General features: G+C 38.8%; 1 pseudogene across 1 annotated transcript in view; it reads right to left on the bottom strand.

Annotated features, from left to right (window-relative positions):
* The window catches only part of LOC108538066 (40S ribosomal protein S24 pseudogene), a 56,412-nt pseudogene that overhangs the window by 17,706 nt on the left and 11,820 nt on the right, over positions 1-26,886 (bottom strand). Inside the window, exons 3-5 of the transcript XR_001887991.1 lie at positions 23,440-23,533; positions 6,685-6,895; positions 5,431-5,589 (exon numbers count right to left, since the gene is read on the bottom strand). The product of XR_001887991.1 is annotated as a 40S ribosomal protein S24 pseudogene (transcript). The remainder of the gene's footprint in view (positions 1-5,430; positions 5,590-6,684; positions 6,896-23,439; positions 23,534-26,886) is intronic.

The following is a 26,886-nucleotide window of genomic DNA, read 5'->3' as shown; positions in this document are numbered from 1 at the left end:
AAAAAAAAAAAAAAAAAAAAGAACTACTGAACAGTGGAAATAGCTGCTTTACAATAAGTCCAGTCTGTAGAGATGTTTATGGACAGGTTGTCACTTCAAGGAGGAGGAGCCATCATTCATTCATCATTCGTCCTTATTGAGTAAGAATTGAGATTAAATAAACTCTAACGATGTGTAGGAATTTGGATAAAAAGTATTTTCCTGAAATTTTGTGAAACTACAGAGCACTATTTATTCAACATTCCTGGATGCACTAAAAAGAATAGTTCTCCACAGGTATCTATAATTCTGATTGAATTGTCTGTGCCAGAAGACACTGTTATCTCAGCTGAGGGCAGAGACTATGTATTTATTTTTCTCTGAATCCCTAGCCCATAGGACACTGCCTACTATAGAGTAGGTATACAACAAATGTTTGCTGAGTGAATGTCAAATTAATTTTGTTAATTCTGTTGCTCAAACTTGGACCGAGTCCCCTCTGGGTGTAAGGTATGCCTACTCAAAATATATTGATAGCTAACATTTATCAAATTCTTATTATTGGCTAGGTGCCTTTTGAGGTAGACTTAGTTTCATACACTGTCATACACAGTGATTTCATACACTGTCTCATTCAATCCGTATGATCAACCCTCTTAAAAAGATCAAGTAGACGCTCTCCCTACACCCTTTTTACTAATAAGGAAACTGAGGCATGCAGAGACCAAGTAGCTCCCCCATGGTTACACAGAGAGTGACTCGATGATACAAGATTTAAATTTAGGTTGTGTGACTCCAAAGCCAACACAGTTCATTATTACAGTATAGTCTCAGTAAAGGAGTGATCATTAATAGGGTAAAATATTTTAAAAATATAGCTAACAATTATTGCATGCTTTCTATATACCAGGTCCTAAGCACTTGTCCATTTATTCCCCACATTAGCCTCACAAGGTAGGTACTATTTTTGTGCCCATTTTACAGATAACAAATAGAGTCTAGGATTTTTGGATCTGGGCTTATCAGACTGTCAAACTTATCCTCCAAATGTTGTATGATCTTCTTCCATTTTTACGGGTACTGAAGGAACAAGTATCCCCCCAGATAGAAGAAGAACAAGACACTGAAGGAGCAAGAACATTTTGGGGGATACCGAAGGGACAAGTCATGACTCCTCTTCTGTGAAGTGTGTGTATTACTTTAAGAAAATTATATTTGGATTTGACCTGTCACTGGATCTTGGCCCATCCAACACTCTGTTAGGATAGAACCATTCCAAATGCTCTTTATGCATTCCTTCTGGGTATCAATTAGCTCTGAGTTCAGAGGCAGGTTAGAGGTGACAAGGAAACTCACAAAGAACTGAAAAATTAGGATCAAATGGAGATGGGTTCGGGGAGGCTCACTATTGTATTAGTTATAGGAATAGCTAATAAAGTCCCATATTTGGAGGTCACTTAACCTCTGCATAGGCTAGTTTTACCATATATAAAATGGACTGGCAGGAGTAATTATACCCCTTCCTTCTTATCCATTTTCTCATTAAAACTTGTAACTTTTTAAATGGGAAGAATCAGGTGTATTATAAGACAAATGGAATTAGGTGGAGAAAAACTCATGCAAGCCTCATTTTGTGATGTAGCCTAACTTTGCTTTATGAAACTAAGTCTCCCTCAAAAGGGCATTGAAGCCTCAGAATCCCACAAAATATAGCCCCTGACTCAGAGCTGGAAGAACTCAACCAGATAGATGGGCAGACTTAGATTGTCTTGGGTCTGGAGCTTATACAAATTTTGGACTCTCTTTAGGTAAAAGAATACAAAATTAGACACAAATGAGATTTTGTCACAGATCTTTAATGTGGATTAAATTAAGTCACATAAGAGGTAATTCACTCCTTTTAAAATATCTTCATCTAATCAAAATCAATCATACTTCTGAAATGATTCCAGATCTCATACATTAAGTTGAAATCAAAGGCTGTGGATCATGTTATAATATAACGAGCTTGGCTTTGTGGAAAGAGGCATAGCTTCCCTCTTCCCCCATTGGTTTTATATATTTGAGGTCAAAAGCCTTCTTGCTGAGAAAAAGAGAAAAGGGCTGATAAGTGCAAGAGTGCATGTGTGCCTGCAACAGCAGTTTGGTGCAGGGAGTTCTGGAGGATAGCCAGGATGTGAGCCATGGTAGAAAATCAGGAGGAAGCTTGGTGTTCACCATATTAACCTTAGGCATCACCTGGGCAAGTCACTCATCAAGAAAACAATCTGCCTCTCTTGGCCTGGGAATCCCTCCTGAGTGCTTCTAGGCTGCGAGTGTCAAATGGTTCTTTAGAGATGCTGAGCGGAAGAGGATTTTCCATTTCACCTTTTGGCCTCCCCGTCTACCTCTTTCAATGAGGACTTGTGCTGCCTCCTGCTGGAGTGTTGTATGGAAGATTAATTAGCTAATATCAGTTAAGGGCCTTTGATGATGACTGCTAAGTGTTTGCACCATGTAATTGCCATTTTTTCCAAGGAAATGCCCATATAGTTACTAATTAGGCATTGTTGGAGCACCTCATGCCCTATTATTTTACAGTTGTCTTGTAATTAACTGGCATCAGTTCCATTTCAAATGACATTTATTGCCCATTTCCCTGGTTTAATTTTTGGAAATTTTATGGGAAGCCTGGGCATTGTTTCTTATTCACTGCAACTTGAATAATTAACAAGGTAAACATGGCTTTGGGTGGTGATATTGTCAACAGCAAGAGTTCTTTAGAGATTTTAATTAAGAACACTACTGCTGTACTTTATGTGAAGGTTTATTATGATGCCTAAGCACTCTAAGCGCTCCTCCATTGTGGATTGTGGCTCATGTCTGAGTGTTTGTGCCTGTGTGTGTGTGTGTGTGTGCGTGCGCTTGTGTGAATGTGTAATTTTTATCACAAATGATGTAATATGAGATGTGAGAACAAAGTCCTCCTTTGGCTTACCCTTCTCAAAGGCACAAACTGGAGAAGCTGATTAATTAATTTTTTTGCCATTTTCTTACTATAACCTAGAGACTTGAATTAACTCAAATCAAACATCACTTGTTAAATACTATAGTATCAGTTATTGGACTAGATGTGTTTCATGATTTCTTTAATCTTTACAACAAGTCAATGAGGTCTCTCACAATGACAAGATGAAGATTCAGAGAGGTTAAGTAAGATGTCCAGAGCCACATAGGTAGTAATAGATAAAGATAGAGCTCAAATTCAAGTCAGCCACACTCTGAAGCCTGGGCCCTTTCCACGCTATCTCTCAAGCAAAATTACTGAGCTTTCTACTTGGAAGTGAGTCTAGGTCACTCCAAAGGCCAACTCGTGCCTTCTCCGGGAAGTCTTGAAAGATCATTTATGTTACTGCATCTTCTCACCTCTACTCTGATATTACTTTCTATTGCTTCTCATAGTTTGATTTTTACTTAGGCTGTGTGCCAGTGGGAAGGACAATATAATGTGACACTTAGAAAAGCATGAAATTTGGAGACAACTGGAATGTATTCCTTATTCTGCCTTTTCCTATCTGAGTCATTTTGGACAAAACTCAGCACAGCTTAAGATTCATGTTGTTGACGCGAAGATGAAAGGAGAGCATGTGTGGAAAGTTCTCAGAATGTGTCATGGTACATGGGAAGCACACAATATATGGTGGCTGGTTGGACGGATAAAAACAACATAAATGAAGGAATGCATGGCAGTGACCTTTGCTTGTTTATAGGATCACCTCTTCAACATTGCACTCTGTGTCAGTTCAAAATGTAATTTTAAAAATATAAAAATGAATCTCATAAAGACTTGAGAAAGCCAAGTATATCTGACTGAGTTCCAGACTGCCCCAATGTGGTAGAAAAACCTGACTAGATCACACTAATTATAATGCTGTATACAACTTCTTAAAAATAATGGCCACTAAGACCAGAATATGTTGATTATTAACGAGCTGAAATATGGGGTCTATTGTATTGTGAGTTCCTCCAACCTATTTCATGAATGAAATAGAACAATGGAGGCCAACAGGAGACCTGGACTTGAAATCACAGGGTTCTTATCAGAATTTCAGTTCCGATTCCACCATGTGTGATTATCTATGTGACTTCTATACACAATAAGCAGTAAATTTCATGGAACTACCAAGACTCCAGGAAGCCGACTCTGAATTGGAAATATATTTGTGTAAAGTTTATTGGGGGTGTTTTCTGGAGCAGCATATGTCAGGGGGTCAGAGAAGCAGGATTGGGTCATACTGGTTGCAGGTGACTTCCCAGGCATTTCTGGAGTTGGAATAACCCTTCAGGGCTGAATTGAAGAAGGAATGCCAAGACTTTGAAGCCTTGCAGACTGTCCCCAGGAGAAGGGTGTAACATTAGACAGAGGAGCTCTCTTTGGCCAAGAGAGGACATTTCCTGAGAAGAAACGTGGCTGTGAGATATCAACAACCCATAATTCCAGCAGCCGTGGGCATGAGTTTCTCAGTTCTGGAATCTGAGTGGAGCACCATAGCATCCACTACAGTGGTGAAAGAAGCATTCAGACTCAGGAAACCTGACCCCTCATGACTTCATTATAATTTCTTTCCTTGAAACTCAATGACTATTATCATTTTCACTTCACAGTTCAAAATATAGAACCTCAGAGTTAAGTAACTTACCTAACATGCCAGAGATTGTAGGTACCATGATACACCACTAAAGCCCATGCACATTCCCTAGGACCATACATGTGCCTACTTTGATAGCAAATGAAAAGTCACTCAATAGATTGCTAAATTTTTCAGCATTTAATCATTTGCTAAATCTCAGAAGATGCAAGGGGATTATGTGTGTATGTACTTGCACGCAGTGTTTTATGACACGCAGATAGATATTAGCTGTTTCCCCCTGGAGGGTGGAAACACTCAGGACTTCAGAGGAGCAGCAGCAGAAAACCATTACAACACACTTCATATCAAGCAGATTTTGCGAGTCAAGTAATTGCTTGTAAACATAACACCATGCAATAAACCCAATATATATTATTTGGACTTCACAAAATAATTCCATATTATTTCTGTAAGTAATTTTTTGTGTATTTCTGATGTTATGATGTACTCACTAGGGATATGGAGGTAAATGGAGCTTATAGATTGGTGATAGAGTTGTGTTGGATTTGGACTTCAATATTGCAAGAGGTTTCTGCAGACGTGGTCACCTGGAGAATATTATAAACAGACAGATAATAGTCTTAAAACTTAACCCACTCCATCATTGCAAATCTGAGATAAAAGGAAAGGAAGGAGGGAGGGGATTTACTGAAAGCAATAACTTATTTGCTCCAGCCTGGAAAATGTCCTACAACCTATGGAGCTAATGTGTGAATGGGCCTCAACATCAGTGTAAATCCCTGCAGGGTTAGTTGGTATCATCATTAGCCTACCCACTCACAGGATGCCAGCTTCTGGGCATCAGGAGCTCATGGAGGCACAGTAGCACCATGAGACTTGTCTTCAAAACAGGACTGGTCCATGCATCCACTTCTTCCTCCTCATAGACCCCATCTGCTGTGGGAAGTTAGGGCTTCATTCTGAGATTCTGTATTTTCAACTGTAAAGTGAAAATGGTAATAGTCATTAAGTCTAGCCATTTCCATTTTCTTAATATTTGCTCTCATTAGCTTGGGCCACCTCAGGATCTGTGTGTCTGCCTAAAGGCACAAACAGTTCTCCTAGGCCTCTCCCAACTAAAATGTGAGAGCAGAGTCCAGCAGGACACTACATTTGCAAGTAGAATGACATGGACATGAGTCATGATTCCATCACTTTGTAACCAGTAGGCTGCTCAGTTTCTCTGGAGTTTGATTTCTTCATCTGCAAAATGAGGTTGGATAAGGGATAATAACCATTCACAATTGTGAGGAGCAAATGAGAATATTTGTGTTTTTAGGAGGAATTATATAAAAGTTCCACATAAATAATGATGTTGAGCTGGAGGGCTCTGCAGATGCATTTAGTCTGGGAAGAAGAAGATAAGCCTTTACTTGGAGGAAAAGGCAGAATCACAGCTGCTGGATTTGTTCTGAAATGAATACAAGACACCTTTGTGAGTCAAGACTGACAAATTAGTCTGCCCCATCCTCACGTGCTGGCTGTCAACTTGTGCCCCACTGCATCCTGTTCCCTATGTTCAAATTCAATGAAGGTCAGAGCAAACAGTCACCCATTGCAATTCTAGAAATCTGTTTTCTCCTATCCATTGCACATCTCAACCCATCACATTAGAATAACACAGTCAGATGCAATTAGCCTCAGACTATTCAATTACCCAACGGGTTTCCATATGTCATTAAGCATCGTCCTTGTGAGATCACAAGGGTGCTGCACACACAGAATGGTCATTTCTTCTACTTTGCACTTTCAGCAAATAAGACTTGAAGTCAGGTTGTCATAATAGTCTTGATTTAACATATCTAATTCCAGTAATTTAGAACTTTCATTGTATCTGAAAATGCTCAGGACCCATCACTGAGTATCTATTTTGATTTCCCTGGAGGTTGAGCCTTTCCAGGCTTCTGAGAAAACACATTCTTCTTGGGCCTTCATTTTCTTGCACAGGCTATTCTTCTTGCTATCAATATGTTTCCTTCTTATCTTAATTGGCAAAATCAGAACACAAGCTTCAAATTAGCCTCGTGGAACTCACCTGTGCGTAAAGGTTTTCCTGAAGTTTGCAAAAGCAGAGAGAGTCGCAGTGAAGCCCCTTGTTCAAAACCCTTCTAAGCACATCAGCTCCAACTTCCAATTCTGCAGTTATTTGTTTAACTATATCCCTTTCCTGTAGCTGTGAAGTCCTTGAAGAATGGCACTGTATTTTGTTCATCTTTTTGATTCAGAACACTTAGTGTGGAATGAGCCTGAAATTATAAATTGAATAGATGAATAAATATACATAAATATAAAAATAGATACTGTTTTCAAATGTTTATTTTCAACAGAAATATTGAACTCATTGTCTTTTGTGAGGTGACATTCATTTTGGAACACCATGCAAAATTATGCTGGCTATTTTCCAAGGAATAAAACAATGGAAAATTATACCAGAAAGATGAGATTTCTTCACTTCCTCCTTTCTCCACTGTGTGTAAGTTTATGATTTTTTTTTTTTATTTCTGCGTTAGCTATGGGCTGCTATAACATGCATAATTATTTAGTGGACTACTAGACTTAATGATAAGGTCTGTCTGATATGCAGAATGATGTCTTGGAACTGTCACAGCTGAGTTGGGAGAAAGATATAGCTCAAAATGAATGGCTGAATTCAGATTAAATCATCACTCTTTGGACATCTACTAAAGATTGGATATGGTGCTGAAAACATGACCTACATTATCTTAATAGCCAATTGAAGCTAGCACTGCTGTAGTGCAGGTGTAGAAAGGGAGGCCCACAGAAGTGATTTAATTTGCTAGAGATGACCCACCTATTAAGCATATGCTGAGTCCAGATGTCTAGTTTCACACAGACTGGGAATGGGCTGGGATTCAGAGAGGACACGGGAGTGCTTATCTAGTGGATGTGTCTCCAAGATAGCCAAGTCCCTGCCAACCCTGAGGTTCTGTGATCTGCGTGGCTTGGTGATGACCTCTACTGGCTAAACTTCCTGGGCTGGCAAAATGCAGTGAGGTTGGAGATTGGGGGAAAGAAGGGCAAAGGATCTGAGTTTGAGTATTAGTCTAGTCGCCTATTGGATGCAGTGGGTATTTCTTACTTAATGCCACTGTTCTGCCTATGTCCTTCCATGGCTCCCCAGTGCTTTTTGCACAGAGATCATGACTCTGCCAGTTGCTGCATGGCCTGCCTCTCCTTCCCACTCCAGCCTCAACTCATTCCATACCCTGCTGCCTGCCTTGGGGCTGGGCATACCAGGAGGCTTCAGAGCCTGTTCTCTCTTGCCTTTGCAAGTGCTGTTTATTCTGCCTGGAATTCTCTTCTCATCTCTCTTGTGCCACCTGAAAAAAAGCCTTTTCATCTTTCAGCTCTCAACCCAAGCGTTTCTCAAGGCAAGCCCTTCTGCTGCCCCAGGGCCAGCTCACCTTCTGCTGTGAGTCCCAGTCTTCCTTTCCTTCGGAGTACCTCACTTGCTTTGCAGGTAGCATTCGCTAATGGATTCGGTAATTAATACTGGTCTTTCCTTTTAGACCGGAATCTCCATAAGAGCAGGGACAGCGTAGCATGGCTGGCACAGATTGTGTTGTCTACTCACAGACAGCTACCATCTAAACATTTGCTTGCCCTCTCTGTATCCCAGATAGTCTCCATTCTGTGTGAAACGAGATTATGGTAGTTGGCAAATCAAAACTTGTGATTCACTTTCAAAAAACTGTTTGCCATTTCTTCAGAGTACAAACTCTAATTGGTCAAATGACTAATAGTGAATGAATGGAGAAGGAAGGAGTAGATACAACTGGTCTTATCATTGCTTAGCTGTCGGTAAGACTTGAGCTGCAGAGTTCTTGTTATTTTGTAAGTTTTTGACCTCTGGAGGAGAATTCCAGAGCTGGTCTACCTATCTAACTAGGAGCCCATGTTCATAGTAAAATCAATTCTTCATGTAGTATGGAGTTGAGGGATCGGTAAAATCATTGACTTTGAAACCGGACCGCCGGGATTCTATCACTTATTAGCTCTGTGAATTTAAGTGACTTACTTAACCTGTCTCTGACTTAGTTTTGCCATCTGTAAAGTGGGGGCTATTACAGTATTTATATTGTATGGTTGCTGTGAAGATTAAATAAGTTATATTTATTTTGCAAAGTGTTTATAATAGTTCCTGACATATAGTACATGCTATATAAGTAATTTCTATTATTTTTATTTCTTTTGGAGATGGCACATGCTATGCCTTTTCAAGTGCCAGCCCCTATAACCACTTCCTTCCTAGGCATCCTCCCATTTCCCCAGTAGCTATAGCTGTTTCTGCCTCCCTTCTAATCTGAGTTGCTAAAAATTGAGGGTATCTTACTCTTAATCTGTGTTGGCTTATGACAATATTGGTTGCTTTTTCCCTCTATTTCCCATTGCAAAGGCTTAGTTCTCCACTAGTAGGAAATGGTCCTCTTGTCTCAATTATACTTGGGCTCTGCCCCAAGAAAATTTGATTGACCAGGTGCAATCAGGCAACAGGAACAATGCTGGGCGGGGGAGAGCTTGAGAAAGGTGGCTTTTGCTGGTCTGAGTCAATACAGTTCAGCTCCTCTGTGCTAAGTGGAGCTGCAAGTTCCAACGTGAGTGTGTGCTCACTCACTCTCCTCTGGCTGATCTCTCAGTGGGCTCCTTAGCTGGCAAGCTGGCATTACACAAACAGGAATGCTAATGAAATGCCTTTCCAAGATGGGCTGCCAGGCAATTTAAACACAGAACTAGTTATTAAGGCTCTCTAATGGCATAAGAGAGTTGAGACTAAAGTCTGAGTTGGCTAAGGCAGAGAATGTTGTCTGGTATGGAAGACAGAATCCAGGCTGTACCAAGTAAGACATCAGTGACCTTATCTGTGGACTTTCCCTTCCTCTCTTATCTGTGGCCTTCCCCATGTGTTAAAGGAAAAAGCTCATTCATCCATTCAACACATATTTATTGAGCTTCTACTGTGTTCCAGGCACTGCTGGAGAGATGAACTCTCAGATGCATTATGTTGAAATCATTTTGTGAAATACATGACTGAAAGTTCAAATATGGTGAACCTGGGGACAGGAGCAGATGGACTGCAATATCTTAATCTGTGTAATCAACACATGGCAGAAAGCGTGGTGCATAAGCTGAGCTCTGAAAATATTTGGTGTTCTTTTAAAAATTCTGCTTTTGACTTTCTTACTTTCTAAAATGTTTGTATACTATTTTATTGATGTAGTTTTTCATATTGATTATTTTCTTCCTTCTATTTACTTTGGGTTTACTTTGCACTTCTTTTTCCAACCTTTGAAGGTGGAAACATGAACCACTCTTAGTCTTTCATTTTTATAAAGTTGTAAAATTTCCTCTAGCACTGCCTTCGCTGTGAATATTTTTTTATTTGCTGTGTTTTTACTATGATTGTTCCAAATATTTTAATGTCCTTTGTGATTTCTTTTTCAACCTATGTGCTATTTGGAAGTGTGTTGTTTAATTTCGAAATAGTCGCGTATTTTATGTTTTTAGTTATTGAATTCTAATGTATTTCCTTTGTACTCAGAAATACAGTTGGTAAGCACTGTGGTATTTCCTGCGAGCTCTCGAAGAGACTGGCTCTATATATGTCCAGCTCAGCTCTGGGCCAAGGATCCACTGAGATTTCCCCATCCAGCATTCTGAGGACTCTTGTCTGAATAGTGCCCTTCTCTTTGTTAATCTGCCCTGCAAATTCTAGTTTGCATTCGCAGCCCTCAACTTTAATCTCTGCCACCCCAGCTCAGCAACACTGCCGTGCTTTCCTTGGGCTCCATCTCCTTGTAACATGCAGATCCCTGAAAGTTCCCTATGGCAGAAAGTTGAGAAAACATTGATCTCACTACATGTGTTTGCTTTTTTGCTAGCATTGCAGTCCTCCTCCAAAAAATGCTTCACCTATTTTGTTCCGTTTCATAGTTGTTTACCTTTGTGAAGGGAGGAAGAACAGTCTAGGTAACTCCCATACTCTGTTGCAGCCAAACTCAAAATATTACTTTTTAATTTAATCTTATTTAAGTTGCTAATATTGACATAACCAGGTGGGTTCTGGAAGTTTAGGTTTTAAAATGCATATTTTTAATTTCCAAAGTGTGCTTATTTTATTTTGCCAGGGCCACCTTTTAGGTTTTAATGTAACTTTTCTTTGCCTATCTAGTTGTGATTTATTTCTGTTTATACATTTTGAAGAAAAAATTATTAAATCATCTTTTTCGCCATTTGTGAGCTTCCATCATTTTGAGCAACTAAGTTGTACCTGCAATTGCTATATAAAACCTCTTTCTAACAATATCTGAACAGTGCTTTTTACTTGATGTTTTTTAAAGATAACATAAAGAACTAGTTACAAATGACTAATTTAATACATAAGATCAACTGTGAATGACTTCCTAATTGGTTTACTTAAGCACAATGTCATCATCTCACAGTAAAATGATATCCTGATGAAGCTCTAACAGGTCGATGCCTCCCGTCTTTGCCCACTCAGGTGACACTGAGTACTTTAGTAATGTATTCTGGGTAATATTGCTCTCTTGTGCTTGATTAGATGTTCTTACTAATTCATGTCTGATTTTACACATTTTGCTGAATCTCTTCGGTGGTTCATGCTTGTCCATGCCAGGTGTGCCAAATAATTCTGTTTCAGATAAGTCACTACCTTGTATCTGTGTGGAAAGTGTAACTCCAGAGACTTCTCAAATTCTTCATTTGTAATTCCTTATAGAACACCAATTATGAACAGCTTTCATTTATTGCACTTTTACAAAAGCTATTTTTGTTTCTGTTGCCTATTGCATTCATCCATAAAAATGCTGAAATGTAAAGGGCTTTTTTCCCTCCTTCAAAGTATACTCTGCAAAAATTACTTTGCTTAAGCTCTTGTTATCTGAGAATGGCTTCTCTCTATAGCAAGGAGAGGGGATTAGGCTGCTAGGGTTTGGATGAAAAAATAATACAAGTTTATGTTATCTTTAAAAAAGCCTGTTTCACTTGGTCAAAGGTTATTGATGCTATACTTAATTCCTGTGTCATATTGTAAAATAATTCCTAGATGTAATCATCTTAGGTTTTGCCTTTACTTATTTAATACTCATTTAAGATGGCAAAAATGATTTAGTAACATTTATTTTGGTTATTTGAAAGCTTTTTTTTCTTACTCATTGATTCTTTCACATATTTCTAATAGATAAGACTGCTAGTGCAGTGAATTCTTGTAGATGAGGTATTATTCTATCTTCTATTCACTTGTATTGATTCATCCAGTGGATAGAATTTAAAAATCACAAGTGCTAGGATTTTAGGGAAAATAATAATCCTCCATACTCTGGAGGTTACAAAATAAACAAATTTCCAGTGCTCAAGTTGCTCAAAACATAGATAAAGGTCAGGCAAAGTTACATGTAAAATTAAATGACAACTCAAATTTTTTAAATGGAAAAAATTAAGGAAATTTTGTAAAAAATAAACGGTTGGGCAAATAATGTAGACAGTTCATAGAAGAGACTGAAGATGGGAGTGGCTAAAAAAGCTTTTTATAGAGATTGTGTTGTCAATTGTATAACCTTTGTATACTTATTATACAGAGAAAAAACCCTTGCTGCTTAAACCCTATGATTGTGTTTCTATGCAAAGGTTTAGAAGGCTCTTTGTTCTTTGAAATACAACAGGCCATGCTGTCTAAGTTACCATCAAATCTCCATCCTATTTAATTCATAACATCTCATCCCTCTGCTCTCTTTGTTCCAATAGAGAGCCTTGAGCTTTCTAGAGCCCCACTTTCCACTTTCATTGTTGCCTCCTCACTCACAAGGCTATCCAAGGTTCCCTTGAGGCCAACAATGTGATCAGCTCCATATTCTAATTCCAAACAAGGTTGCAGGCCACCATGAACTTTTTTTTTTTTTTTTTTTTTTTAATTATACTTTAAGTTCTAGGGTACATGTGCATAACATGCAGGTTTGTTACATATGTATACTTGTGCCATGTTGGTGTGCTGCACCCATTAACTCGTCAGCACCCATCAACTCGTCATTTACATCAGGTATAACTCCCAATGCAATCCCTCCCCACTCCATGAACTTCTATGTCCAGGTCACAAGTGCTGGGATAGGCTTCAGCTACCCATGACCCTGAACTGAAATAATCGGGTAAATAATTATCCTGTTTTTGTTAATCTTTCATATATATATATATATGATGTATATAATTATGAGAAAGATTTTCATATATAATGGAAGTATATATATAAAATAATTTTCATATATTTATTTATATATATTAATTATAATATATATATACGAGACAGAGAGAGCGAGAGGGTGCTCACATTTGTTTCAACGTTTACCATTAGAAGTGCTTTGGTTTTTGTTTAGAAGTTTGGTGATGTTTCTGTGACCAACAATATGCTGTAGGAACTTAACTTTGCTTGTATCAATGAACCTATTTTGTTATAAATCCTTTCACTTAAAGTCACCGTTTTCAAGAACCTGTGGATGACATTGAGGACTTGTTGTATTTTCAATTCATCCTCTTGTTTAATCCACATTATAACCCCATGGAGTGGATACAGTAATTTTTATTTATATTTCACATATGAGACTCAGATATTGAATAGGGGAAGGTATAACCCAAGACTTAGGACTTGGATTCTCAGGCTCTTTCTTTCACCCTCTACCTCATTTGGAGGTCTAAAAATTGGAAAACAAGACAAAGAGGATATAAAAGATACATCTTTTATACATCTTTTTTTTTTTTTACATCAAAAAAATTGTCAGAAACAAAACCTTCATTTTTCAATGTGAAGGAAGTTTTTGTGTGTGTGTGTGTGTGTTTGTTTTGTTTCCCCATGGTTTTGAGTTTTCCAACTTTCTTGCTTTCTCTCCTGGGCTAAAAATCCCATAAATTTCCTTCAACTGATTTCCAGCTCAATTATGCAAACTCAAGAGACTTATGTAGCTTGAATGCATTTGAAGATAACCCTTAATTAGCGATGCTTGGGTGAAATCCTTAGGCACTGGTATCTCATTCGTTTTACTGGGGCTCTGGTATTTTACTTAAAGGATCAGAAGTGTGTAATAACAAGGTGAATTATGTGGTCATGACCTGAAACTCATTATGATCATCATAAAACTTTTGATTCTTTCCCCTCCCTTTGCCGAAGTCCTTGGAATAGGGGAATAACTTAGAATGTTAAACCACTGTGCCTCCAGATCTTTTTGACACAAATTCACTCCACAAATATTACCTATGCATGATCATGAAGCAATGATTCTTCTTTTCTTCTGTCTAGGATGTGGTTATAAGGCACTTTGTTCACTAAAGTGGGACATGGATGATTGGAGGTGTCAGAAACAGGAATGGTACCTGCCCAAGGAAGGAGGGAAAGCTGGGGTGGAGAGATGGCTGGTATACCTGGGATCTGATAGGGAAGGGCTAGACAGGTGGCTGGTACAGCTGGGATCTGAGTTCAACAGAAAAGCACTGGAATCTACTCAGAGGAAATGATTGAAAAGCCTGTGAGTTAACAGCATCAGGGACAACTGTCCACAAATCATGAGGCCCCAGTTTCTGAGCTGAGTTGAAGGGCAGAGGAAAGGAAGTTAGGAAGGGCTAAAAAGAATGGGACAGTATTACAGGAGTTAGATGATTAAAACAAGAATTTAAAACAAGCTCAAGGAACATGTCAGAGATTCAGTTAACTGGAGTGGAGAATGAGATCCTGGCAGAACCAGTAACAAATATTTCTTTATTCTGTATCTATGTATTAGACGAAAACTGCTCTTATCACATCACAGGTAAGAATAAGTTTATCCATTAGATTCACGAGGGCTTTTTGAGCACTTATCATGTTTGTAGTAGGTGATGGGAATTCAGTAGATGAAACAGAAAGGCATCCTGCTGTCAGGCAGTTTATATCCTAATGGAAGGCGACAGACAATAAACATAATAAATAGTTGAAGTTAAATAGAGACGACATTTAGTACGTAAAAGGTAATGTGTAATGTGAAAAACGGGGGTAGGGTAAACAGTATTGAGAGTGCTAGGTGTTCAATCCAAATCAATGCAGACTTAGGTAAATGGAAACTTAAACAGCAGGGAGAATGCTTCCATCTCAGAAATCTCAAGTGCCTCAAAATCAAACAGAAGGGGACACATCTTTTGGAGAAGGGGAGAGGTAAAACTGGCAGGGAAGTTTGTTGGGGCAAAAGGCAAGAGGGTAGGGTAAGAAGGTGGCAAAATCAGGTTGCTTCAGCAGAGAAATTGTTTTTCTTTGTGGTTGGCTGATTCTCGGAATGAGTGTTGAGGAGGATATTCTGCACCTGAGGTGCTTAGTGCTTATTTAAACTTGAGGGCAAGTCAAAACATAGGGGCCTGCAGGGAGGGGAGAAATCTGGCTGAAGTTTGGTCAAGCCAAAGTTCATGGGTAATAGTGAGCCCTTGGTCACCAAGGAGACTGTTTATGTGTCATGTTCAGTAGAGTGGTCCAGGAAGAGCTCATCGAGAAGGTGATATAATAGCAGAGTTGAAGTAAGTGAGAGAGCAAAGACTAGAAAGCTGTGAGGAAGCAAAACATACTTATATCAAGAGAAAAGCATTCTAGGCAGAGGGAAAGGCTAGTGCAAGCACTGAGGTGAGAGTGCAGCTGTTGTGTTTTAAGAATAGGATGACGGACTGTATTTTCCAAAGACTTCCCTGATAATATCTTCTATCCCACGTGCTCCTTTGCAATGTGACCTTGCCATGTTACCATGAGGAAGTGGAGTTTATTACTCCATGCCCTCAAATTCTGGCAGGTCTGGTAACTGCTTTAACCAGTAGAATATTGTAGAAGTGTTGATGGGCCAGTTCCAAGCATAGTCTTTAACTGGCTTGGTAACTTCTACTTCTTGCCTCCTGTAACACTTGCTCTTGGGACTCTGACCCTCAGAACACTGAATGCCATAGCTGCTGTGCTATGAGAAGCCCAAGGCATGTGGAAAGGCCACGGCCAGAGGTATGTAGGTACTCTGGTCCACAATCCCAGCTTAGCTCTCAGCATCAACTGTCAGTCACTGGAGTGAGCAAGCTACTGTGGATGTCAGCCCACGGATCCTTCAGATGACTTGAGACTTAGCTGACACTAGACTGTAACCACACAAGAAGTCTTAAAGCACAAATGCCCAAGTTGAAGTCAGTCAATCCACAGACCCAACAGAGAACATAACAAATCATTTTAAGCCACTGAATTCTGGGGTGGCTTATTATGGAGCAATAGATGACTAAAATAAATGAAAAGGGGAACATGGTAGCTAAAGGAATGTGAGCAAGAGGGAAATTAGCAGGAGATGAAGTCAGAGAGGATTTGGGAAGTTCAATTGGATGTTTTCTTGTAACAACATTGAGTTTTGCTTTGAGTGAAAGAGAGAGCTGTTCTGGGGTTATGAAAGAGGAGTGACATGATCTGACTTCCATTCTAAAAGGACCCCTCTGGCTGCCATGTGGGGAATAAACTGTGGATACTTTGGTAACAATTCCCATAAACAATGGTTATGTTTCAGGTTGGACAGGTAGAGGGGTGGGAGGTGAGAAGGTGTTGCTGTCTGTAAATATTTTGAAAGTAGAGCACAACAGTGTTTCCTCATGGATTGAGACATAAGAGAATGAGATTGCCAATAATGTTCGAGATACTAGAAAAGGATGTTTCCATTTTGAACTGAGATGGAGGATACTGTTGGAGGGCAGGCTCAGGGAGGAAGACCAGGGGTCTATTCATTAGAAACGGTGTTGGCCATCTCAGTAGAAACATCAAGTAGGCAATAGGACACCATAGCTTTGGAGCTGGCAAAGGTGTCAATGTTGAAGGTGTAAATACGGGAGTCAGCAACACGTGGGATTTTTTTTTTTTTTTTTTTTTTGGGAGCTAGCCTCACTCTGCTGCCCAGGCTGGAGTGCAGTGGCCGGATCTCAGCTCACTGCAAGCTGCGCCTCCCGGGTTCATGCCATTCTCCTGCCTCAGCCTCCCTAGTAGCTGGGACTACAGGCGCCCGCCACCTCGCCCGGCTAGTTTTCTGTATTTTTTAGTAGAGACGGGGTTTCACCATGTTAGCCAGGATGGTCTCGATCTCCTGACCTCGTGATCCGCCCTTCTTGGCCTCCCAAAGTGCTGGGATTACAGGCTTGAGCCACTGCGCCCGGCCAACACGTGGGATTTTTAAAATCATGAACTAATGAGATCCCCTAGGGAGTGAATGTAGTTATGAGAAGAGAAGAAGACTGACTGACCCCTAACACATTGCAGAGAAAGCAACTGGGAGAAGACAAAAAGTTGGCAAATTAGACTGAGAAGGAACAGTCAGTGACACAGGAGAAAAACCAAGACAAGGAATATGCTGGCAATCTAGCAAAGGAAGCATTTTTAGTAGGAAGAAGCCATCAGCTGGATCAAAAGCATTTAGGTCAAGTAAGACGAGAACTGAGAATTGACCCCTGTATTCAGCAATGTATGGTCTTAGCAGAATCATCTAATTTCCTCTTTCGGTTTCTCCTCACGCACAACACAACATTTACTGAGCATTTACTATATGTCAAGTACTTCCCAGGCTTTGGGGATAGTAAACCAAATAAAATGTTCCCTCAAGGAGTTTACAACCATTCAATCGATTAAACCGTATTTACTGCACAATTACTACATGTAAGACACTGTACTAAATACTATGGGAGATATAAATGTGGTGTAAGACATGTGTTTAACCTAATTGGAAACTTCAGACAGAAACACACAGACTTGTAAATTGCAGTATAAACAAAGCCAACAAGAAATGTCAAAATGAAGTATAAAGTTTCAATAAATGGCAGCATACAAGACTAAATGCCCTGTGATGAAAGGATAAGTAATCTAAATTGCAAAAATGTAGAAAAGCTTCATGAAAAGACACATAAATAAAAAAGTGCAGGGTTGGGGAGCCTATGACATTGACATTGGAGGTCAATAAATGAGCAACTTTGAGGATAACAGAAAATGAATATAAAAAGTAAGTGCAACAACATGGGTGAACCTGAAGGACATTTTGCTAAGTGAGATAAACTAGTCACAGAAGGAAAGATACAGTATGATTTGACTTACACGAATACCTAAAATAATCTCATAGAAGCAGAGAGTGGAAAGGTGGCTTCCAGGGGCTGGAAGGAGGATGAAATGGGGAGTTACTGTTCAATATACATGAAGTTTCAATTATGCAAGAAAAATATGTTCTAGAGATTGGCTGTACAACATCATGTCTATGGTTAACGATACTATACACTTACAAATTTGTTAAAAGGACAGGTTCTATGGTAAATGTTCTTACTGCCATAAATAACAACAAAAACTTAATAATTATGAATTTCTTAAAAAGTAAGTAGAGATACATCGAGAATGGATGGGGCCACTTGTATGACTTTGGAATTTGATCTTTTCTGTGCTATGGCAAGGGTGGAGTTTGGGGGATGAAGAGGTTTTAGACCTTTGGATGTATCATAAGGTTTCTATTTTAGGATAATTCAATCTAGTGGTGGCAGTTAAGATGGAGTGTGGATGGGGGTTGACAGGACTCAGAAATAATACCACTGACATGGGTTGCTACTTAGAATAATGTAGGTATTTTAAAGCCTTTTCAATCTCATAGAGGCTTTCCCTCTCCACTGATGGGTGTGTTCTTGTACATTTAGAGTGGGGTATATGTGTGTTTAAAAAACATCTCTTTCTTAATGCATTGATTTGTAGGTACTCAGTTTTTGCTGCCAGAAATGGAATCCATTCATTTCACACTCTAGCTGTCACTAGTATTTAAGAATTTAACTGCAATGCTTGGGGTTTCCTTAGATTCTACAACAGAAAGAGCTTAATTTGTTTTAGTATTTACTTTTATCCTATTTTCTAGTGTCATAATTTTATTGCTCACAAACATTGATAAATCAGTGTCTTCTGTTATAATTTTCACCTCTCTCTCTCTCTCTCTCTCTGTCTTTCTCTCTCTCTCTCTCCTCTTTTAATGTAATGCTCTGAGCATGGTGCCTAGCACTTATCTCTCAAAAAATAATACTTCATTTTATCTTCCCTATCTCTTTTCAGTGTTTGGAAAATTGTCCAGTAAATATGCCAAAGTAAGGTAGTTTTATTTTAAGTAATTATTTACTTTTGTATTGTTTTAAATCTCTTTTCTTTTCCTATAACCTAGAACTCTCTCAACATTCTCTTTCATTTAAAAACATTTACAGAACACTTATTATATAGGTAACTGAAACGTGAACAGGACCTACCCTCCATCTCACTGAAGGTCTCAATTTCCTAGGAGATTTGGACACTGGTTTAAATCATTGAAGAGTGAATAAAATAACAAATATTATATAAACACAAGCAAATTGCTGGGTTTCTTAGTTTTTTATTCCAAATTTTATTAACATATTTCTCAGTGTTTGATAAATTGTTTAAATTCAAATGCATAAATTTCACTATTTTTTTCCAAAGCACTCTTAATATTACTGCTATTTTATCAAAAATTTATTTTATTTTATCTTTTCATTGTTTTATTTGTGATTTTGTGTTGTTGTCTTCCTTCCCTCTTCTAATGGCTTTAAATATTTATTTAGTATGTATTTTAGTTTGACGGTGAGTTTATTGTGTTAGCACTTCCTTAGTAATAGTAATAGCATAAATTAATATTCTTTTTGCTGGGTGATTACTCATTTAATACTACTACTTTGCATTGTGTGCTTGTTTTTACTTTGTAAACATATCTTTGTAGGCTACAATTTATTGTATTTTATTTTGAAATTTAGAGGAGATCTTTTTTAATAGAAACCACTAGGATGTCCACAATAAATGGTTATTTCTGACACATGTTGGATTTTCCTTTTTATCTGACAAGTTTACTGTTGCTATTCCTAGAGTTCCCTTTTTATGTATCTATTACGTGTAATAGATGCTTTTAAACTCTTCCTCTTTTAAACTCATTTGAAAGATAACTGTAACTCATCTAATTTTCCTTATCTTTTAAAATATTAACATTAATATGGGTTTTTAGGGTCAGTTGCAGTGGCTCATGCCTGTAATTCCAGCACTTTGGGAGGCTGAGGTGGGCAGATCACCTGAGGTCAGGAGCTCGAGACTAGCCTGGCCAATGTGGTGAAACCCTGTTTCTACTAAAAATACAAAAAAAAAAATTAGCTGGGCATTGTGGTGGGTGCCTGTAGTCCCAGCTACTTGGGAGGCTGAAGCAGGAGAATTGCTTGAACTCGGGAGGCAGAAGTTGCAGTAAGGAGAGATTGCGCCACTGCACTCCAGGCTGGGTAAGAGAGCAAGGCTCCACCTCAAAAAACAGAACAAAACAAAACAAAGAAACATGGGGTTTTAGGACTCTTCATATTTTCTCTCCTAAGTTTTTCTGTTTTAAAATTAGCAGATTACTTCTACTCTGTGAGGAACAGGAATCTAGGCAGCCTCTTGGCCTACCCTCTGTTAGCAGATGATGTCAATTTTAGCAAATCTGGCTACAGGTGTTCTTAGGTCCTTCCAATAACCTTAATGGACACGCCGGCTCCAGATCAACGGAAAATGGGGCTCAAAAATGGGGCTCAGTCAATGATAATTTCAACTCTTTTCCAGCTGTTCTATTTAACACCTAGAGGACACGTTAATATCATTTCTATTCTGAGTTCCTTTTCAAGGTGAGTGTCATCTGCGGCATTGAATTTCACATTAGCCATATACTTTCACCCATAGACACAGTCCACGTGAAGGAATTCTGGAGAGACAACTGCCTGGCAGCAAAACGAACTGTGCCCTAATTTTACAAAAACTTCTTCTTAGAGGTTATAGAGGTGAGAAAAAAAAAAAAAGTATGTGTTGCTAGCACGAAGGTTGGTCTAAACGTGAAGTAGCCTTGACATCTGGCAATTTGCAAAGATTTTGTACATTACAGGTACCATACTTCAAGGCTGGTCATAGGACCAGTGGACCAAGAAACAGGGATATGGTTTGGGGGGGCAAGGTAGATGCTCTCTAAGAGCAGTCAACTGTTACCAATTTTTTGAAAAGATCAACATCTAAGAGTAAGGCCAGGACAGTGCATTTAAGAGTTAACCATGACTTTTCTCAGAAAACGTGACAAACAAACAAGTCTGAGAAAGTACCTTTTTGTTCTCTTTGCGGTTTGGAGCTAAGAAGTGTAAATGGGTGGAGGGACGCTTGAGGTTTACATCTTCTTTTGTTTTTGCATAAAGATTTTAGTTCTTTATACTCTTGGGCACCTTTTGCTTACATACATCCAGCTCAGCTTTGCCCTACATGGACAGCAAACCACAGCACAGGAAAAGTGCCACCAAAAACAAAGCGAGGCTAATGTCACAGATACCACGAATTCCCCAAAACCTAAAAGGGATGCTTACATTTTCCTTGTCCTTTAGTCTAAAAGGTAGCTTTAGCCCAGAAGTTAATAGGACAAGTTATCTTGTCATGTCTGTGAATCACAGAATGAAGTCCACAACAAAGTTTTGAAAAACTGTATAGATACAAAAAATAATAATAACCTTGGGACTATTTGTACAAAAGGGCAAACTACTGGTGTACCAGCAGCTGTATTTCCTAATGTTACACTGTGCCTACAGTTCTAACTTGTAACTACTAAACAGGAAGGTATTTTTTCCCTTCTCTCAGTTCACTCACCTCCTGTAATTTATCTTACATTGATAGTGAGCAATTACAATCTCTGCAAAAATAAAATGATAGGCCCGTTAAAAGTATATTTTTTATAACCACAACAGAAGGAAGAACCCCTAGTTTCCCCAAGACCAAATATAATTTTGTTCCATGCTCCTCAAACTACCTGTGGGAAAAGGATAATTTTATTTTTTTTTAATTTCTAATGCTGATTGTTTCATAAAATAGAATAAAATCAATTACTACAAAATTATTAAAAGGCACAAAATGCAACTCTTTTTTTATCATTAGATTCAACAGACCTGAAATTTCTTTGCCAAACGTCTATAAAAGTTTCTAAAGACTTACTCTCAATTTCAGTACTCATCTTGTCAGAGATAAACATTTGCAGACCTGTATTGGCCTGTTGATGGCCTTGGAATATAACCTTTCTACAGTTAAATATTCTGAGTGAATATTGTGATTAATCTTTTTTTGAATACACATTAATTGAAATATTTGTATGTATGCATATATGTATGTATGTATGTAGCTATCTATCTATCTATCAATCAATCTATCTATCTATCTATCTATCTATCCACCCACCTGTTTATGGTCTATCTATGATTTACCTATCCATCATCATCTATCTTTACTTTGTATATTATTGCTTCCCTAGTTTGAGGTCATATGCTTCAATGTTATTTTATTCTATTTTCTTTTCTAAATTTGTTTACTTGTGGCTACAAAAACATCTCTCACTAATGGATCCCAAACCAATTGCAAGAAAGCTGGGAAGAATGTGTGTACTCTGTGTGTGTGTGCTCTGTGTGTGTGTGCTCTGTGTGTGTGTGCTCTGTGTGTGTGTGTGTGCTCTGTGTGTGTGTGTGCTCTGTGTGTGTGTGTGTGTTCTGTGTGTGTGTGTGTGCTCTGTGTGTGTGTGTGCTCTGTGTGTGTGTGTGTGTGCTCTGTGTGTGTGTGTGCTCTGTGTGTGTGTGCTCTGTGTGTGTGTGTGTGCTCTGTGTGTGTGTGTGCTCTGTGTGTGTGTGCTCTGTGTGTGTGTGTGTGCTCTGTGTGTGTGTGCTCTGTGTGTGTGTGTGTGCTCTGTGTGTGTGTGTGCTCTGTGTGTATGTGTGTGTGCTCTGTGTGTGTGTGTCTCTGTGTGTGTGCTCTGTGTGTGTGTGTCTGTGTGTGGGTGTGCTCTGTGTGTGTGTGCTCTGTGTGTGTGTGTGTGCTCTGTGTGTGTGTGTGCTCTGTGTGTGTGTGCTCTGTGTGTGTGTGTGCTCTGTGTGTGTGTGCTCTGTGTGTGTGTCTGTGTGTGTGTGCTCTGTGTGTGTGTGCTCTGTGTGTGTGTGTGTGTGCTCTGTGTGTGTGTGCTCTGTGTGTGTGTGTCTGTGTGTGTGTGCTCTGTGTGTGTGTGTCTGTGTGTGTGTGTGTGCTGTGTGTGTGTGTGCTCTGTGTGTGTGTGTGTGTGTGTGTGAGATATTGGTTATTTCTATAACAATTTACTGCAAAGTGTTAAGAACTTGTGGGAGAGTAGTCACTTGGCTCTGGTTAGTGAATGTTCTTTTTATGTTTTCTGACTGCAGATTTTTAAGTAAATAATAAAAGTCACATTAAAAAATGAATCTGTTTATATTTTAGGCTTCGTTTCCTTTATTTCTTAATATTAATCTTAAAGGTAATGTTTTGATGGCAGAAATGCTTTTGGATATTCTTTGGTTATACCTCAAAGTTTTCACAATGAATAGCTTAACTGACCAATCTTTTTTCTCTTTTTAGACGCTTTACTGCTGTTGATTTTTTCGTCATAGCGTTCATTTTTCAAAATTATGTTTTGCTTAGTTTGAATCTTAAATTATTTATTACTTCTCACTTTTAAAGATGAAGGACTTACTTAACAATGTTTTTCAGTCCCTATGTCTTAATTCTGTTTTCTATGACCTGCAGAGACCAAAATTAGCATATCTGAGACCTACCACTCATTGTAATTGCTTTATCCTAGATTTGGGTTGATTTTCATCTAAACCCTTATTTTCTGAAAGTCTAAAAGGCAAAGTCTGAAGCTATTTATCTTCTTGTATCTTTAATATTACTTACCTTCCTCCTGGACTCACGTACGATTATCCTTGCATTTGGAGGGAAGGGAAAAATACTTTTCTGTCTACTCTCTTCTAGATTCTCAGTTGAAGCTCTGCAACAAAAGAGAGATTAATGAGCAAAGAACTAACAGTTTACTAATGTGTGTATATCATATGTACATGAGAGAAACTCAGGGATAAGTAACTTAAAGGTTTGGTTAGAACTCGGACTTACATAGCAAAGGAACAATAAATTTTTAGAGAAGTGTAGGCCGGGCGCGGTGGCTCAAGCCTGTAATCCCAGCACTTTGGGAGGCCGAGGCGGGCGGATCACAAGGTCAGGAAGTCGAGACCATCCTGGCTAACACAGTGAAACCCCGTCTCCACTTAAAAAATACAAAAAATTAGCCGGGCGAGATGGCGGCGCCTGTAGTCCCAGCTACTCGGGAGGCTGAGGCAGGAGAATGGCGTGGACCCGGGAGGCGGAGCTTGCAGTGAGCTGAGATCCGGCCACTGCACTCCAGCCTGGGCGACAGAGCCAGACTCCGTCTCAAAAAAAAAAAAAAAAAAAAGAGAAGTGACAATACAGAGGAAAGGGACCTTTAACCTCTAGGAATAGTAAATTGTGGAAATGCAAATATATGAAAAACTAGTGGTAGACGAAGTGTAGTTGGTAAAGTTTATTCTGCAGACCCTTCTGGTACCATCCCTTCTCCAGGCTGACAAGGATCTAAAGGTGATTAACTTTCGTCTTTCCTGGTACAGAGGTGAAGAGGTGCATTTTTGCAAATTTACTTCCTAATTTTAGGAAAACAGGTGGAGGGCAGAGCGCTTCTTCTTCTCCTTCTTTTTTTTTTTTTTGGTATCTATAGCTTCACAATTTTTTTACTCAAAATTATTATTATGCCAAAGTGGCATTTTTGCTACCCATGACATTTAAGGTCATAAAACTTGAAAATTAGAGGAAAATTTTTCTCTTCCAATATTGTTTCTAAGAAAAAAAATGGTAAATTAAAATTAATTTCCATATGTGATTTCATATCTGGGATTTTAAAAGTAATGTGCAGTGAAAATCACATCTCTAGTTACACAAAATAAATGCAGATCATGGAATAAAACAAGAGCTAAAGAGTAAAGAGAAAAAGGAGATAAAAACACATATGAAAATCTCTTCTGAAACAGCACCTGGGTTTGAGAAGAAAATTAAGTTGCTTTCTTGTATAGCACGGTAACTAAGACCATGGACTCTGGAGCCAGATATCTATGTTCAAATCTATCTGACACCATTAATGTAATTGTGATTGGGGTCAAATAACCTCCTTAAGTCTGAAATAAGTGGGGATAAAAAGAATACCTTTCTTATGGTATCATGAGGAATAAATGACTTAATATATTTAAAGCATTTAGCATAGTGGCTGAGTATATCAAGATGTATCAAGAATAGGTATCAAGATGAATGTGACATACTTTATGTTCTTTGAGAGCTATCAGTAACTCCTATAAGCAAAATATAAAGCAGTGAAAGTTAAATGCTTGAAGATGGACAAATGATGGACAGACAGATGAGCATAGCAGTGTGGGCATTAGAGTATCAATTCAATAAATAAACTGAGACCCAAAGAGTTTGTGATCTCTTGGTTAGCAAGATCACAGGCTGAGAATACAACTTCTTTTGCCATCTCCAAGGAGAGAACCAAGGAGGAAGGCTTTTTTTCCTCTGTGTAGCATAAGCTCAATTTCTTTACTTACTAGCTGCATGGTCTTTGGGGAGTTGTTCAGCTGCCCTGAGCCTTAATTTCTGTATCTATGAAACAGAGACGATAGTAGAACCTACCTCTGAAAATTGCTGTGAGTATTAAATAAGATGATGTGTATAAAGGGCTGTGCAGAGTGCCTGGTTTACAGCAAGCATTCAATAGATTTTTACCTCTATTAATAGTAACATTTTATTTCATCTCAATACTATTTGTGGAGAGTAGATTAGATACCTGGAGATACATAGTCAAGATTAGCACTATTTTTGTATCAAAGTTTTGCTTCTGAATAGAGAATACAAGACAGGAGCAATCAGAAATAATAAATACATAAATACTACAATTACAAGGCAAAGTCTTCCCAGAAGAAGTAATTAATTGCAAAACGAAGTGACATGAGTTTTCCTCCTTTCTCTTTAAGCTCCCACAAGAGGTTATAAAATGCCTCAAAATATTCCAATGTATGTGCTTCAGAAAAAAAGAGAAGAAAAAAAGCTCTGGACAGTGCAGTTTATATAAAGTCCCTTGGGCAATTCCTGGCACCCAAAAGGTGTTCAATATAGGTTGAATTGCCTCTTTATGTAAATGTTTCTATGCCTTCTCCACAAATATCCAATATCCCCTAAGGATGTTTGTCAACTTCAAGGTCTGAGTAATGCCAAAAGAGGAAAAAAAAAGAACAACAACAACAACAAAAACCTGTCCTTTGTAGGGGAAAGTATGGCATTCATTTGCACATAATTTGGATTAATAATAAAGCATCTAGAAATATATGCTTTTAAGGGCTGGTTTTAAAATGTAATATGGCCAAGCCTCTGAAAGCTGTCGTTCTTTTTGAAAGATGATTGTGGCCTGAATGATAATGAATGTCACTGACAACCAATAAGTTAGAGAACTCTTGGAAGCAAGACTCATGATGAGAAAAATCACAAGTAGTTCTAAGGTGCAGAGATGCTATTCTGTGAGCCGTTCAGTTGCTAATTCAACATGAGTTCCCTGAGGCCTGGGGACGCACAGCAACCTGTGTCGGGCCCTGGAGGCAGCCCGTGAAGGGTGGGGCAGAACCCTGTTCAGGTGCCCAGGTTCCCATCAAGAAGACAACACATACACTCACAAGCCAACCAAATTACATTGTCCAAGGTCAATAAAAATTCTGTAATGAGGAATTACAATGCAGAATGCGATTCAGGCCAGATGAGAGGCATAAGCAGTAACTTCTTTGAGTTACGGGGACAAGAAGGCACTGAGGAATGCAAGGACCAGGGAAGGTTTTATGGAAGAGGTGAGATCTTGAGCTGAAACTCAGTGGATGCTCAGCAGCAGAAGATGCACGAAAGAGCTGAGTTGCCAGGACCATGAGAATAGTCTGCTATATAAGGGGAGCACACAAAATAATGTTCTGCACTTGGGAAACCTACTGGGACACCTCTTAGAATTATCATGCTATGGCTTGATAAAATGTGGTAACTAGGGACCTAGACTCCTCAGGGAGGGTGATTTTAGTAGCCCCTCCAGGAAGGCCACCTACACTGACAGAGGCACTAGCCAAAGCTTCACAAGGAATCTAAAACAGTGTCAGAGAAGGGGGATGATGACCATCACTTATGGCCTCAGGTCTAAATGCTACAACAGATTACTGTATTCCACTAACTTTTCTGTATATAAATTTTCTCCCAGAAATTGTGACTAACCAGAAAATGTAAGAATCTGTG

This window comes from Rhinopithecus bieti, unplaced genomic scaffold, assembly GCF_001698545.2.
Source record: "Rhinopithecus bieti isolate Rb0 unplaced genomic scaffold, ASM169854v2 scaffold_15136, whole genome shotgun sequence".
Taxonomy (NCBI): domain Eukaryota; kingdom Metazoa; phylum Chordata; class Mammalia; order Primates; family Cercopithecidae; genus Rhinopithecus; species Rhinopithecus bieti.
This window is presented reverse-complemented; position numbering and strand designations above follow the sequence as displayed.